This window comes from Scylla paramamosain, chromosome 35 (genome assembly GCF_035594125.1).
Source record: "Scylla paramamosain isolate STU-SP2022 chromosome 35, ASM3559412v1, whole genome shotgun sequence".
In the NCBI taxonomy this organism is placed as follows: Eukaryota; Metazoa; Arthropoda; class Malacostraca; order Decapoda; family Portunidae; genus Scylla; species Scylla paramamosain.
In genome coordinates, this window is record NC_087185.1 from 1096131 (window position 1) to 1109861 (window position 13731).

A 13731-nucleotide genomic window follows, 5' to 3' on the forward strand; every position below is an offset into this window, starting at 1 on the left:
GTGAAGCACGGTGTCTTCGTGCTGCCATCCTTTTCCTTGTCAGGCATCAAATGTGCAAACCCAAAATCCACAATCTTAATAACTGAATCTTCAGAAGAATCCTTGAACAAGAGATTCCGTGAAAAGATGTTTAGATTAGAATGGCCTCGGAGAAGGATAATATCTGAATGGAATAAATTCATACTTTTTATTATAAAGGCCATACAAATGATGGAGATCAATAATATTCCATGCAATAAATTCTTTAAAATAAGCAGATGGAAAATCAATGCAAAAAAACTTCCTTTTTTTACCTTTCCTTCTTTTCTTTTCTTTTCTGTCTATCCTCAACACCAACCCTTTTCACCCCTGTCTGGCTTTAGGTCTCCGTGAACACTGATGCTTTTCCTGTGCACGTAGTGAACTGCTGACACCAGGTTCCTCACGACGACCGAAGCCCGAGGCGAGCCTCTGTGAACCTCTCGTGTTTCCTGATCCTCTGAGGCAGCCAGCTCTCCACCTCCAAGGAGCTGCATCACAATGTAGGTGTGTGCCTGTGAAACCAACATGAATTAGATACAGGCATACAATGATTAAATGCAAGGAAAAGAAAATAATATGATCTTAAACTAATTGTTACTTAAACTGTTACTGATAAATCCTGTTGTTTTATATTGTAATTCTACACAGTAAAAATATAGATTTGAAAATATACTTTGTAAACCTCAGTAACTTCCACTACAGCCCATTAAACTAGAACCATGAAAACATCCTTGAAAACCCCAGTAACTTGCACTACAGCCTGTTAGACTAGAACCATGAAAACACCCTTGAAAACCCCAGTAACTTCCACTACACCCTGTTAAACAAAAACCATGAAAACACCCTTGAAAACCCCAGTAACTTCCACTACACCCTGTTAAACAAGAACCATGAAAAACACCCTTGAAAACCTCAGTAACTTCCACTACACCCTGTTAAACTCGAACCATGAAAACACCCTTGAAAACACACACACAGGCAACCCTTTCCCAGCCACACACACACACAAACCCTCTCCAACACACACACACACACACACACACACAAACCCCAGAACACACCATACCTAATTGGCAGTTGCTTTTTCAGTTCCAGTCTTAACACTTCGCATAAACCCTCTCTGTGTAATTGCCATGACCAGGCCCAGGAAGGAAAACTTGCGGTCCTGCGCCAACGAGTCGTAACTATGCTTGTGGTGGGTCGCGAAGATCAGCGTTAACTCCAGGCTGGAATACAGGAACAGGTAGAGGAAGTAAACTCGGCTAAGTTGTATTAATTTCATGCGTTCTACAGAGAGAGAGAAAGACAGATGTTTATGAATGAAGGGAGAGGAGGAGGAACGGGAGGTAGTGTGTGTGTGTGTGTGTGTGTGTGTGTGTGTGTGTGTGTGTGTGTGTGTGTGTGTGTGTGTGTGTGTGTGTGTGTGTGTGTGTGTGTGTGTGTGTGTGTGTGTGTGTGTGTGTGTGTGTGTGTGTGTGTATGAATGAAGGGAGAGTAGGAGCAGGAGGAACAGGAGGTGTTGTGTGTGTGTGTGTGTGTGTGTGTGTGTGTGTGTGTGTGTGTGTGTGTGTGTGTGTGTGTGTGTGTGTGTGTGTGTGTGTGTGCGTGTGTGTGTGAATGAAAGGAGAGGAGGAGGAGGAGGAACGGGAAGTGGTGTGTGTGTGTGTGTGTGTGTGTGTGTGTGTGTGTGTGTGTGTGTGTGTGTGTGTGTGTGTGTGTTTCAGGAGTAAACATAAGGGATTATTTGCTAGTACACACACACACACACACACACACACAATACTACAAACACGAACAAACACACAATACTGAACATACAAACACACACACACACACCTTCTCTGCCCAGGCCCTTGACACAGCTGACGGAGAACAGAGCCCTAGGATTGATCACCTCCCAAGCCTCAGTCAAACTGGCACCGATGTCCCTCCTCCTTCTGCCCTGCGGTGGAAGAACAAGACACAAATCTGACTCACACACGAGACAACAGCGAACGTAAACAAACAGTGTTGCCAACTCAGGGAAAGGGAGTTTTACTGTACAAGGGATAAAATACAAGTGAATCACCATGGAAACACCCTTTGAAAACCCACAGTAACTTCCACTACAGCCTTGATAACACTACTTACCCTAAATCACCCCCAAACACCCCTATATAACCCTGAAACACCACCAAGACACCATTAAACACCCCAAAACAAACTATTTACCTAAAAAAAACTTGCAAAACACTCCCAAAACAAAATTAAACACCCCAAAACACACTATTTACCTCAAAACACTTGCAAAACACTCTCAAAACACCATTAAACACCCCAAAACACACTATTTACCTCACAAACTTGCAAAACACTCCCAAAACACCATTAAACACCCAAAAACAGACAATTTACCTCAAAACACTTGAAAAAACACCCCCAAAACACCTCCAAAACCCCAATAATACCCAAAAAAAGACTATTTACCTCAAAACACTTGAAAAAACACCTACAAAACCCCAATAACACCCAAAAAAGACAATTTACCTCAAAACACTTGCAAAAACACCCCCAAAACATCACCAAAACCCAAAAAATACCCAAAAAAGACAATTTACCTTAAAACACTTGCAAAAACACCCCCAAAACACCTCCAAAACCCCAATAATACCCAAAAAACAGACAAAAACAGACAAATATACCCAAAAACAGATAATTTACCTCAAAACACTTGAAAAAACACCCCAAAACACCTCCAAAACACCCCAAAATATCTCAAAACATTCCTAAACACACAAACAGGAGTGTAATGATTTAATAAGTGAAAGAAAGCAAGAGAATGTAAACAAACAGATGATAATGAAAAGAAAAGTGATTTAAATGAGATTGTTAAGATGTTTTGATGGTTTATGGTAAGGAAAATGAGAGAAAGGGTTTGTAATGAATAGAAAGGGTTTGTAATGATGACAGAAAGGAAGGAATAAGAGGGAAAAGTAAAGAAATGAGGAAAGGAAAGAGAAAATGATGCTTTACTCACAATGCACCTCTCTTTAACAACATTCAGAGACACGAGAAAATACAAACAAATTACAAAATAAGCAAAGAAAGAAAAAATGAAAGGAAAAAAAAAAAAAAAAAAAATTATACAAAAACAAAAAAAATATACATAATAAAAAAAATAAATGAGACACACACACACACACACACACACACACACACACACACACACACACACCTCAGGCAGCGATTCCTGGAAGAAGACAGCAAAGAATATTATGTTAGCCACAGTGAGAGTGCGTGCGTAGACAGCCGAGGCCGCGAACCACCCAGTACTTCCCCAGCGGGAGAACGCAGCCCCCACAGTGTGCCCGACGGTGAAGCCTATGCTGAATGTCACGCCAATCAGTGCCTGTGGGTTGAGGGGAGGTTAGGAGAGGGTAGGCTGGTTAGGTTAGGTTAGGACACACCGACAACACACCACAATATAAATAAGAAATAAAATAATGCATAAGAAAATAAAAAGTTAAAAAAAAGTAAACTAACAATATATTTTAAACTACCACAACACCTTTAAACACCCTCAAAATACTCCAAAACACCCAGAAACACTCCAAAAACACACCAAAACACTCTCAAAATAACCCAAAACACACCAAAACATCCCAAAATACCACAAAACACTCCAAAAACACACCAAAACACCTTCAAAATACCCCAAAACACCCCAAAACACTACAAACACATCCCAAAACACTCCAAAAACACACCAAAATACTCCAAAAATACTCCTAAACATCTCAAAACACATCAAAACATTCCAAAAACATCCCAAAACACTTCAAAACACACCAAAAATCCCAAAACACCTCCACAACACCACAAAACACTTCAAAACACCCCTTAACCACCCCAAAACACATCAAAACACTTCACAACACACCAAAAACACCCCAAAACACTCCAGAAACACCCCAAAACACCCCAAAAACACCTGAAGACTCCCTCAGAACACTGAAATAGAATAAAACACAAAATAACAATAATAAAGAAAACAAGCTGCAATATTGAACAGCAGGAACACAAACAAACACACACACACCCTGTAAACAAACAAACAAACAAACAAAAAAAAAATAATAAATAGATAATAGGATAAAAAAATTGAAAAAATAATAATAAAAACAAGCTAAAAATATATAAACCAATACAAAACACAACAAACCCACTTAATTACCAAACAAGACAGAATGGAACCTCGCAGCGAAACCGATGATATGCTGGTAATAAGTCACACAGGAGAGCTGAGAGGAATACAAGCCGCTGGTGTTGTGCTTGGAGTAACAGTCGAGGAGAGCAGGAGACACGGGCAGCACCACCTTCAAGCCGAGCAGGTCCAGGATCAGACTGCCGAATAACACCTTGCTTGTCCGTGCGTTCCTCTGTGGGTGTTAGGTTAGGTTAGGTTACGTTAGGTTAAGTGAGGTTAGGTTATGTTAGGTTAAGTGAGGTTAGGTTAAGTGAGGTTAGGTTAGGTTAGGTTAAGTTACGTTAGGTTAGGTTAAGTGAGGTTAGGTTAAGTTAGGTTAGGTTAAGTTAAGTTAGGTTAGGTTAGGTTAAAAGAGGTTAGGTTAAGTTAAGTTAGGTTAAGTTATGTTAGGTTAAAAGAGGTTAGGCTAAGTTATGTTAGGTTAAGTTAGCTTATGTTAGGTTAGGTTAGGTTAAGTGAGGTCTTTTTTATCTTTTATTTTTTCTCAGTATTTTTTTCTTATTGTACTTAGTTCCCTTTGACCAGTGTCCCTCCTATATATACAAAAAATAAAACAAAATAAATAAATAAATAAATAAAGTAAAACAAGAACATTTTTACGACTTTAAATAATTTTCCCGACACACTTGTGCATGGAGGCAGTGTTGCACGAGTGTTGAGTGACAAATATTGCATCTCAGCTTAGCAACACACACCAACACACACCAACACAACACCCTGCTCACCTTCTCCTTGATGTCCGCAGCCTGTACTGCCCCTCTGTCCCTGCCGTCCACCTCACCACCACTGCCGCCGCCACCGCCATCGCTGCCGCCAACTTGCTTGCCGGATCGGAGGGTTGCCGTTGCTCTGAAAGTTACATTAGGTTTGGTTAAGTGGGGCCGTGGGAAGAGGATGTAGGTTAGGTTAGGTTTGGTTAGGCTAGGTTATGTTAGGTTTGGCTAGGTTTCTTTAGGTTAGGTTAGGTGAGGTTAGGTTAGGTTAGGTAAGGCTTAGCTAGGTTAGGCTTGCTTAGGTAAGGTTTGGCTGGGTTAGGTTAGGTTAGGTAAGGCTTGGCTAGGTTAGGCTTGCTTAGGTAAGGTTTGGCTAGGTTAGGTTAGGTTAGGTTAGGTAAGGCTTGGCTAGGTTAGGCTTGCTTAGGTAAGGTTTGGCTAGGTTAGGTTAGGTTAGGTTAGGTAAGGCTTGGCTAGGTTAGGCTTGCTTAGGTAAGGTTTGGCTAGGTTAGGTTAGGTTAGGTTAGGTTAGGTAAGGCTTGGCTAGGTTAGGCTTGCTTAGGTAAGGTTTGGCTAGGTTAGAATTGCTTAGGTTAGGTTAGGTAAAGTTTGGTTAGGCCAGCTTGGGATTAAGACACGAGATAGCCAGTCTTGGGGAGGAGGAAGCACCAGACACAAGTTAGGGTAGGCTTCTTTGGGTTAGGCTTGGTTTGATTAGGGTCAGCTGAGGAGTGTGAAGCTCCACCACGTTTGGTTAAATTTGAGGTAATATTTTAGTCATTTTCTCTCTCACCACCAAAATTTTCCCACTGTGTAAACTTTGTTAATATTTTTTATCTGAAGGCTACAAAACACATCACTCGCTTTCCATCCCAGACCCCTAAACACCACCCCTTTCTTCCTTCCTTAGCATCAGCCAGCCAGCCTCTTTGGACTTAAATGAAGGAAACTTTTAAACACGTAGATATAATATAACATTTTCTTCTTCACACACACACACACACACACACACACACACACACACACTGCTTCCGTGACGTGGGAGAGTGAGGAAGAGCGACAAAAGAGTTTTATCACCAGCTGGAAGGAAACTACCGCTTTGTTTACATCTGACAAGAGAAAACGCGGCTGTCACTTCTGTCAACGGGTAACTAATACAAAGCTGAGAGAGAGAGAGAGAGAGAGAGAGAGAGAGAGAGAGAGAGAGAGAGAGAGAGAGAGAGAGAGAGAGAGAGAGAGAGAGAGTTGTCATATAACCATTTTATACTCAAGATAATAAAAGACAGCAAGCGTTTAATTATTAATTTTCCAACTTTCTTCGCTTGCCTAAACTTTCTTCCACACTGCTGGTGTTGATGGTGGTGGTGGTGGTGGTCTTCCTGCTTCTCTATTTCGTCCCTCTACATTTGTATCTTAAAAGAAAAAAAGATCGTATTACTGAATCAACACCAATGAACACTTAACCTTACCTAACCTAGAGTGTACCTCTGTTTTTACCCTCTACCCATCACTACAACCTCCAGTACCTTCCCCTGCTAGGACTCCAACACCACAATACCTCGTACAGACCCAGACATCCCACACACGTGCATCTAGAAGCTTCATACATCACAACACACGCTATAACACCCCTGACACGCTTCTACTATCACAGTCCCCCCCTTAAACACTCCAGAACCTTTTATTTTACCTCCAGCACACCACTTCTACCCTCAAAGACCCAGTACTTATCTGCAACATGCCTTTAACATAACCAAAACACCTCAAAAGCAACTCCAACCACACTAAAACACCTTAAAACACCTTAAACACTCCTAAACGCACAAAAAAACACCCTAAACACATCGAAAGTGCACCAAAATATCCCCAAACACACTTAAAATACTCCAAAACTCACCCAATTGACTTTAAACGCATCGAAAACACACCGTACCTACCCAAAACACACTCAAACTCATCCATAACATTCTAAAACACACTTAAAACATCCCAAAACACTGAAAACGGCACAAAACACACTTAAAACACCCCAAAACACCCAGACTGACCTAAAATACCCACAAACGCACCCAAAATTCCCCGGTATCCACACAAAACACACCCAAACTCGTCCATAACATCCTAAAATACACTTGAAACATCAAAAAACATTGAAAACAGTCCCAAACACACTTAAAGCACTCCTAAACAAGCCTAAGACACCCCAAAACACACCAGGAACGCTAAATATTGACTCAAACATCACCAAATCCCTAAAACACACACTTCAACACCCTTTCAACACCTCCAGACACACTGCAACACTCCCTAAACACCTCCAGACACACTCCAACACCTCTTAAACACACCAAATACACTGGAAGCACTGTCAGGGAAGACAAATACTACCAAGACAGACAGGGCAGCAGGGAAAATTAAGCTAAATATTGTTTTCTTATCATTTTTCTGTTTTACCACCTCCTCTATTCCTTCTCCCTTCCTCTTCCTCCTCTATTTCTCTTATTTTCTTACTCATTCTACTCTTATCTACACGTCTGAGTTTAGAAACACGTGGAACCACCAGGAAAACACTGCAAAGTACGATAATTATTACCGAGGAGACAGCGGAGCCGATCAAGGTCCCTGGTCCATGATGGCGGCCGTGACGTCACGGCAATTTTACGTACCGTAACGGATTTCATTTCGAAATTGACCCCTCGAAAAAATGGAGCTAGGCTGGAATGCCTTATATATTCTGACTTGACAAATACTTAAAATAATATTCACAATATTAAAACAGCTTTAGCCTGAGTAGTATTTAAAAAATATCCAAATGAAATATGGAAAAAGTGTTGAAATATTCGGCACCATTTAAATCATTGAAAAGTCCACAACATTTGAATTTTTAGGAACGTAAAAATTTTTAAAAAATCTGAACTATCATCTTACACAATCAAAAGTGACCTGGAACAAGAAGTAAACAAATAAAACCGAAATTGTGTAAAAACCAAATGTTGAACCTAAATACGATTAAAAACCACTGAAAAGTCCACCTATTTTGACTCAACAACAAGATAAAACACTTTAAAACATACAAACTATTTTTTCAAGCAATGAAAAGTTAGTTACAAGCTCAAATAGAGAGACAATAACACAAAAAGTGTTGTAATAACAACTTTTAACAGGACCATAAACCATTTTTAAAGTCCACTTGTTTCTCTCAACAGGAACCAAAAAACAATTTAAAAATCATAAGCAATTTTTAGAAATACAAAAGACATAGTTAGAACGTGAAATAAAAAATCAAGTTTGTCAAAATACTGCTAAAAAAACACCCCGCATTTTCGGCAAGCAACACAAAATTGAACACAACTCAACACAAGCCACGAAAATACTTCTAAAGCAAATAATTATTTTTATAAACCATAAAAAACATGCTATACCAGCAGAATAAAGAAGTTAAGAAAAAAATAAAAAAATATTGGAACCCACAGGTTGAAGCAGGTTGGCAGAGGTAGCCAGGCATCATGGCGGCCCTTGTCAGTGGAGAGAACGGCCGCTATTTTGCCTGTTATTCTTCCATCGTAACTAAATGAGGCAATGGCAGATATATCTAGCTAGCGGATATGAAAGCCTAGTTATGTGGCTCCACTTAGTGACGTGTTAGGCTTACAATAAGTGAGAAATGAAGCAGATATTGGCGGACAAATGGGGAAGGCTGCCTCCACCTCAGCTGATAACATTAGATAAGTGTATTTTTTTGACGTTTTTATAATTCCTGTCATGGTTAATTAGTAAGAGTTTTGTGGTGGAGGCTTGGAGCGCTTGTGGCACCGTGGAATGCTGGGTCACGTCAATATATTCCTAACCAGGTGCAAAAACATGAAATACGAGGCTCAACAATAAACAGTAAGGTTAACCACTGACCTGACAGCCCTGTGTTGTTGTTGTTGTGGGTGACACGTAACAACACTATCACAGTTACCGCCTGTTACATCACACTGTGCAAATTAGCTGGCTGGACAAGTGGTGGGCCGGTTTCTTACCAATATTATCCCTTGTGGCACTGCAGGCACCTCCCGGCAGGCACCAAGCTTGCACCAGCACACGCAGGCACCCACCACGGCCCCTGTCACTGTCTTGTTCTGCGAAAATACGTTAAATAAAGCACCAGTTTATGGCACCCTTTTAACCTAGTGCCTTGTGTCTGACGTCTGGTTGTGTCGTCCGTCCCAGCCTGCTCCGCACAGTACGCAAGCCAACCTATCCACAAGACACTTTTAGCTTTCAATAACAAGCACCAACTTCTTTTATATTATACTAAACTAATAGAAAATTAAATATAAAGAATTATAAGCGTGTAAAAATAAATCTCAGGCCATTATAACTGTAATTGTCAAAGTATCTAGATGTTACTGATTGAAGCGCCAAATTCAAACTGGTCCTGGCGGGTCTTGCACTGCAATGTCTCGTCCCTTGTGTGGCGTAATGTGAAATCATTGAAAAGCTTGTGTGAATTGAAGGCTTGGCTTAATACTGTGTTATATCTCAGCTTATCATTATTAAGTATTTGCCATTTGACGTTAAAAAACAACAATACTTCACAGAGATATCCAAGTATAACAGAGGCTTCCATACTGTAGCTAATGATCAACAGAGAATTACCAGCCTTTATCTGTGTGTCAAGGAGAGCCCTTAGGGAAACGTTCGTGTGCGTGTGTGTGTGTGTGTGTGTGTGTGGTATGGAAAGATATAATTGCTTAAGTACAGCCTCTCTCTCTCTCTCTCTCTCTCTACGTATTTTGCCTGTCTGCCCTCGTGTGTGTGTGTGTGTGTGTGTGTGTGTGTGTGTGTGTGTGTGTATATCTCATTTATTTATTTAAGTTATTTTTCTTCTTCACGCAGATAGTAATTGACGAACACAACACACCACGTGGAGAGAAGCAAGGTGTGGAGTACCCAAGCCTCTCACAGTCCATGCTAGTAGACTCACCCTGCATGTGGAGATCTCCCAAAATGCACGGAGGTTATTCCAGAGCTGCAGGACAGAGTACTTGAGGCCATTGGTGAACAGAAAGCTGAGGTTGAACAAAGGTAGAGTAAAGATTACACTGACATTTGGGACATTGACATTGTTTGTTACCAGTATTATATTGATTCCTTTTATTTCCGCCAAGAATTGATAGCTGCCCAAGGTGTAAGCAAGATTCACAATGATGAGGTCATTGTGACGTGTGCAATGTGTCCACTGGTCTTGGCCTTCCTGACCAAGGCAGCCACACAAAGGAAATTCCACGTTATTGTTGCCGAACGTGCCCCTAAATATGATGTAAGGTGTTTTATGCGTCTCTTTCACGTCATCGTGTCTGATGTGCACAATACATAACACAGGGACTGCCACATGTAGGGGTGATGGCTTCTTGCAGCTTCCTTTATTTTATTACGTTCTTATGTTCTCAATACATCTTTTACTTGTGCAGGGTCACCCAGTGGCAAAAGCTTTATGTACTGCTGGAATTGAGACAACATTAATTCAAGACTCTGCAGTGTTCCCCATCATGTCACGTGTCAACAAGGTCATCAAAGGTCATCGTTGGCACCGAGACGGTGGTGACCAACGGAGGCATTGAGACCTTTGTTGGTGCAGCCTCTCTTGCCTCACCACCAAAGTTTTATTCTGTTTCAGTAAGTTTTATTTGTTAGTCATTATCCTGATACCTCTTTCAGTGGGGCAGTATTTGAAACATATTTACTGTTGCAAATTGAACAGGGAAGGTATCACAAAAGTACATACCATTTTATTCTCACAGAAATTCTTGATTCCAGTTTTTGATACATTCCTTTTCCACATGTTTATTTCGTGTAGGTGGATATACATTCCTCGTGTTGAGTGTTGGATGGTCCTTTCTCAAACCTCAACCTGTTGTTGTCTCATGTGGAGCTAGATACTATCAGATCAGTACCTATATAATATTGAAAATCATGGCATGAATTGTGCATTTTGCTTATTGTCACAAATCTTCATTTTCAGCTGTATGTGTGCACTCCCACATACAAATTTAGCTTGATGGGCTGTGAAGAAATAAGCCACCAAACCACCACTTCTATTATCCCAGAGGGAACAAAGTTTTGGCCGTCTGTAAATACTGCACTGACTCAGCTAGATTACGTTCCTCCAGAAAATGTCACCAGTTTGATAACTAACGAGTGAGTTTGTGTTGTTCATATGACTGTGTGGTCCTTTCAAGGTGTGATGTTGGGGGTTCATTTAATTTTTTCATTTGCTTTCCTTGTTGGGCCTGGGCTGACCTCAGGAGACATCAGTATTTGTCAGCTTTATGCACAAACTGTTATTTAGCACTGTACTTCATCTCCCAGTAAAACTTCTGATCCTAAATGCATCAAATGAAAGGCCTTTATGTTTTACTTATGAGTGAGATAAACAACTTACTCAATTTATTATACAGTAAAATCCCTCTCATCCGGCATTCCAGTATCCGGCAGCTTCAAGTATCCGGCACATTTTTCCCCGAGCCTTAAAATCAATAAAAAATCAATGTGTACTCAGAAAATCAATTAAAATTCCCACGCGAGGCATACCCCGTCCCCTTGCCACCACAGCGCACTGCTTCGCGCCACCCGCAGCCCACTGCACTGTGTTTACTCAGTGACTCAGTCCCGCGTGTGCACTGTTTATCGCCTGACGCCTTCATCACGCCTAAAGTTGTAGAAAAAAGGAAGTGTGTTGTGCTTACACTTAAGCAGCTGATCAGATCAGCTGATCATTGTTGTGGTAAGATGCGTGAGTGTAGGGTGGTCATTGTGGACATAATTTCACTTCTATTCAAGTATCCGGCACGTCGGCGGTCCCGTTGATGCCGGATAAGAGGGATTTTACTGTACCCTGTTTATCTTGCACATCTACTCACTTAGCTTTAAATAATGGCTGCTGACCATTTAAATCTCTTTTATTTCAGTCGAGGTACTGCACCATCCTACGTGTACCGGCAGCTTAGCAAACTGTACCGTCCCACTTCTTGTGATCTCTAAGGTAACAGCTTTAATCCTTGCAAATAAGGAATAAGAGAAAAGAGACACACCTGCCATTTGTACTGTTATGCTGTAGTGTTCTGTCATTTTTTTTCCTCTTTTATCCTAGAACCATTTTTGGTCATTCATGTTTCTAAAAATTATTATACAAAAATGTTGAGCTTAATATGTTTGGTGTAGTTTTTTGTAACATGTGTTATTGTTAATGTGTGTGGTTCCCCTCAGGAAGAATGTTGCAGTATTAGCAGTAATGTTACAGCCAATGGAAGTGTCTGTATTGTGCTTTGGTGGGAGGTTAATTTGATGTATTTTTAGAGTTGTGCAGGATATTATAGCAAGCCCTCAAAATAAAGAAAATAACTATAGAAAACACTCCTTGTATTGAAAACACCACTGCAGAGAAATCTCTAATGAAACAGGAAACCCTACATTCAGTACTGTGTGGTTGTTGCAGTAACACTGAGCTAAATGCCTTTTGGATGGTTGTACACTAAAAATAATGTAAAAATGCCTATAAACAACTGTCCCTGCATTAAAAACCTTTCATCATAAAATTACACACAAGATACTCAACCAGTGCATGAATGTTCAAGCGGTACCATTTGCTCCCTTCTGCACAGCTTGCAGCAACACTTCTGGTGCTGCATAGTGAACAGTGAAGCACGGTGTCTTCGTGCTGCCATCCTTTTCCTTGTCAGGCATCAAATGTGCAAACCCAAAATCCACAATCTTAATAACTGAATCTTCAGAAGAATCCTTGAACAAGAGATTCCGTGAAAAGATGTTTAGATTAGAATGGCCTCGGAGAAGGATAATATCTGAATGGAATAAATTCATACTTTTTATTATAAAGGCCATACAAATGATGGAGATCAATAATATTCCATGCAATAAATTCTTTAAAATAAGCAGATGGAAAATCAATGCAAAAAAACTTCCTTTTTTTACCTTTCCTTTCTTTTCTTTTCTTTTCTGTCTATCCTCAACACCAACCCTTTTCACCCCTGTCTGGCTTTAGGTCTCCGTGAACACTGATGCTTTTCCTGTGCACGTAGTGAACTGCTGACACCAGGTTCCTCACGACGACCGAAGCCCGAGGCAAGCCTCTGTGAACCTCTCGTGTTTCCTGATCCTCTGAGGCAGCCAGCTCTCCACCTCCAAAGAGCTGCATCACAATGTAGGTGTGTGCCTGTGAAACCAACATGAATTAGATACAGGCATACAATGATTAAATGCAAGGAAAAGAAAATAATATGATCTTAAACTAATTGTTACTTAAACTGTTACTGATAAATCCTGTTGTTTTATATTGTAATTCTACACAGTAAAAATATAGATTTGAAAATATACTTTGTAAACCTCAGTAACTTCCACTACAGCCCATTAAACTAGAACCATGAAAACATCCTTGAAAACCCCAGTAACTTGCACTACAGCCTGTTAGACTAGAACCATGAAAACACCCTTGAAAACCCTAGTAACTTCCACTACACCCTGTTAAACAAAAACCATGAAAACACCCTTGAAAACCCCAGTAACTTCCACTACACCCTGTTAAACAAGAACCATGAAAAACACCCTTGAAAACCTCAGTAACTTCCACTACACCCTGTTAAACTCGAACCATGAAAACACCCTTGAAAACACACACACAGGCAACCCTTTCCCGGCCACACACACACACAAACCCTCTCCAACACACACACACACACACACACAAAC

At 40.6% G+C, this 13731-nt stretch overlaps 1 protein-coding gene and 1 long non-coding RNA gene across 3 annotated transcripts in view; both read right to left on the reverse strand.

The window, feature by feature from the left end:
• Positions 1 to 173: 173 nt before the first annotated feature.
• LOC135090511 (uncharacterized) lies at positions 174 to 9390 on the reverse strand. 2 transcript variants are annotated; one of them, XR_010262016.1, is made up of 7 exons: positions 8887 to 9390; positions 6307 to 6392; positions 4993 to 5116; positions 3236 to 4439; positions 1858 to 1963; positions 1088 to 1247; positions 174 to 533 (listed from the first exon to the last, which is right to left on the reverse strand). It is a non-coding gene; the product is annotated as an uncharacterized LOC135090511 (long non-coding RNA). The 2 variants fall into 2 exon arrangements; XR_010262017.1 differs by lacking the exons at positions 6307 to 6392; positions 8887 to 9390 and adding an exon at positions 6005 to 6109.
• A 3447-nt stretch (positions 9391 to 12837) lies between these two features.
• LOC135090499 (uncharacterized) overlaps positions 12838 to 13731 on the reverse strand; it is a 40914-nt gene continuing 40020 nt past the window's right edge. The window contains exon 9 of the mRNA XM_063987320.1: positions 12838 to 13198. The gene's annotated coding sequence lies outside the window, so the exon portion shown is untranslated. The remainder of the gene's footprint in view (positions 13199 to 13731) is intronic.